The following is a 3,904-nucleotide window of genomic DNA, read 5'->3' as shown; positions in this document are numbered from 1 at the left end:
CTAATTCATTACGTTGTGCCAAATTTCGTGCAAACCGAAAGATATTAAGGGACTTTGGTGCACCATTTACCTTAAATCGGACGAACATATCTATGGGAGCTATATCAAAATCTGAACCGATTTTCACGAAATTAAACACACATTTTTCTATACTTAATTCAGTACGCTGTGCCAAATTTCGCGCAAATCGAAAGATATTTAGGGACTTTGGTGCTCCATTTACCTTAAATCGGACGAAAATATATATAGGAGCTATATCTGAATCTGAACCGATTTTTACGGAATTTAACACACATATTTCTAGACTTAGTTCAGTACGCTGTGCCAAATTTCGTGCAAATCAAAAGATATGTAGGGACTTTGGTGCTCCATTTACATAAAATCGAACAAAAATATATATGGGAGCTATATCTAAATCTGAACCGATTTTCACGAAATTTAACACACATCTTTGTAGACTTAGTTCAGGACGCTGTGCAAAATTTCGAGCAAATCGAAGGATATATAGGGACTTTGGTGCACCATTTACATAAAATCTGACGAAAATATATATGAGAGCTATATGTAAATCTGAACCGATTTCCACGAATCTTAGCACACATCATTCTAGATTCAATTCAGCACGCCGTGCCAAATTTCGTGCAAATCGAGTGATATATAGGGGCTATGGTGCACCATTTACCTTAAATCGGACGAAAATATATATGGGAGCTATATCTAAATCTGAACCGATTTTTACAAAACTTAGCACACATTATTCCCGACTTAATTCAATACACTATGCCAAATTTCGCGCAAATCGAAAGATATATAGGGACTTTGGTGCACCATTTACATAAAATCGGACGAAAATATATATGGGAGCTATATCTAAATCTGAACCGATTTTTACGGAATTTAACACACATCTTCCTAGACTTAATTCAGTACGCTGTGCCAAATTTCGTGCAAAACGAGTGATATATAGGGACTTTGGTGCACCATTTATCTTAAATCGGACGAAAATATATATAGGAGCTATATCTGAATCTGAACCGATTTTTCCCAATTTCAAAAAGGTTCATCCTTGGGCCAAATAGATGAGCTGTGCCAAATTTCATCCAATTCGGATCATAAATGCGACCTGTACTTTGTTCACAATTTAACATGGACAGACGGACGGACAAGCATAAATCGACTCAGAAAGTGATTCTATGCATATTCTCAAATGGAACCATGTGTTTATATCGTTTCCTTTTGCATGTTACAAACATATGCACAAAGAGATAATACCCTGTACCACAGTGTGGTGAAGGATTTACAAATGACAAATGTGGTCTTTCTTTGTATATTATGCCTTTACTTTACGGATTTAAGCCCAATTAAAGAAACAAATTCTTCGACTTTATTTTACCTTTTGCCGAAAATGCCGATATGTTAGTTTTTCCAGAATTGTCATTTTCGATGCATACATAACAACAAGTTATGGGCTTAGACGGAGAATTGTATGAAATAAAATAAAATTTGGCCATTGTGAAATCAAAAGGATCTTGATATGTCGGGCAATACAATAAGAATTGAGCCATTGAATTCAGGGAATTACGACTCATGGAAGCTACAGGATGCAAGCAATTTTAAACAGGAATGATTTGTGGTCTTATGTGGATGGTTCAACAAGATGTCCAGAAGGTGAAGTTGCATCGAAATGGAAGATAATGGTCTTGAAGGCATGTGCTGATTTATTATTATCGATTACGCCTTCAGAGTTGCATTATCCGAATGCAGTACATCAAGAGAAATATGCCAAAAATTAGAGGCAACATTTCAACCAAAGGGTCCTGCCAGGAAGGCAACGTTATTGAAAAGAGTTACTCTAGCTCGCATGAAGGATGGTGATTGTGCTCGAAATCACGTAAATGGATTTGTTGAAGCTGTGAGCAAACTTAAGGGAATAAATGTGACCATAGGAGACGGCATCCTTACTATATTGTTATTATATAGTTTACCTGATTCCTTTGAGAATTTTCGGTGTGAATTACCAACACCTGAAGTTCTTAGAGCGCAGATATTGGATGAGGACCAATCTCGTCGATCAAAATCAGAAAGGGGTGAGCAAAGTGCATTATATGCCAAGCCAAGAAGATATTTAAGATCTGCGAGGGGAAATAAAATGGAGGAAAATGCCAAAGATAGGGATAAGTAAATCGACTTTTTGCATTGAAAAGTGTAAAAGTCGAAGTCGACTTTTGATCTTTGGGAAAATCGCAAAGTCGACTTTCGATTTTTTCAATTGTGGAAAGCTTGGACATTTCGCTAGGAACTGTCGATCGAAACAGAATGGAAATATAAGTGAAGCTAAGGAAAATAAGCAAGAAAAGTTTATGTTCAACAACATTGTTGCTGGTTTTAATTGCATGGATGTATCCAACAAATGGTGTTTGGACAGCGAATGTTCGTCACACATGTCAGCGAATAAAGAAAGTTTTGAGCAAATCAAGAAGATTGACAAGAGTTTATGTTTAGCACATGGTAAATTAAGCAACATTACGGTTATAGGAGACATACGAATAACGGCTGCCGGATGCAAAACGGAGCAAAGCTTTATCGTGAGACATGTCATGTATGTCGAGGATTTCAGAACAAATTTTGTTATCCGTATCGAAGTTAACCGACAAGGGATACAAGGTTATTATTGACAAAAACCAAGCTATGAAATCGGATGGAATTAAATTTGCATGTAAAGCAGATAAAAAGGAAATCTATATTTTTTGCGACAATAGGTTTAATCAGCGAATTCGGCTGAGGTAGAGTTGAAGGATGTGTATGTTCGACATCAACGTTTTGGACACATAAATGAGCCTAATTTGAGGAATCTTGCGAATGGTAAAATGGCGCACGGTTTCAAGGTACGCCCTCAACAACATTTGTCAACATGCAAGCTGTGCTTAAGTGAGAAGCAGACACGGTAACGTTTCCAATTTGGCGTTGAAGAACGCACAAGGGAACTGCTGAAGGTGGTTCACAGTGACGTATGTGGTCCGATATAAATGTATTCGCATTCAAATACAAGATATTTTGTCACATTCATCGACGATTATTCAAGACATTGTAAGGTACATTTTTTTTGCAAAAGAAATCTGATGTATTTGACGCGTTTATGAAATATAAGACCTCTGGTGATCTATTTACCGGAAAGAAGATAAAATTCTTGCAGACGGACAATGCAACCGAGTACATAAATAAAGATTTCAATAAGTACTTAGAAGAAACGGGAATGAAAAGGCGGCTAAGCGGACCCCCCACTCCGCAAGAGAATGGGGTAGCAGAGAGGAAGAATATGACACTTGTATAAATGGCTAGGTGTATGATGAAGCAGACAGGAGTTCCAAAAGTATTTTGGGCGGAATCAATTAACCCTGCATGCTCCAATCGATGTCCTACTAAAGCTATCGATGTCTCCTACTAAAGCTATTGAGGATGAGTTACCATTAAAATTGTGGACTGGAAAGACTCCATCAATCAAACATTTGAGACCTTTCGGGCTACTAGGATATGTCTCAATTAAGGATAAGTCAAATGGAAAATTCGATTCAGAAGAATGTATACTAGTTGGGTATTCTGAAGAATAGAAGGCTTATCGAATGTCACATCTAAGTAAACGCCATGTAATAATCCGTCGGGCCGTTAGATTCATCGATGATTTCTATTGAGAAAATGTAGACAACTTAGTTGATATTAGTTTGACACATGAAGATCCGGAAGATATGCAATTTGAGGAAAGTAGTGGAGAAATTGATGAAGAATCTAAAGAGTCATCAGATGGCAATGGGTCATAAGAGATTGAAACACCGATTAGAGGCAGAAAGCTTATTATTCGAACAGGAAAGCCAGGCCGACTTCGAGAAGTATCGTTAAAATCTAAGCA

This window comes from Musca vetustissima, unplaced genomic scaffold (genome assembly GCF_032173495.1).
Source record: "Musca vetustissima isolate MV318-11 ecotype Yass unplaced genomic scaffold, APGP_CSIRO_Mvet_v1 utg48367, whole genome shotgun sequence".
NCBI classification, from domain to species: Eukaryota; Metazoa; Arthropoda; class Insecta; order Diptera; family Muscidae; genus Musca; species Musca vetustissima.
This window is presented reverse-complemented; position numbering follows the sequence as displayed.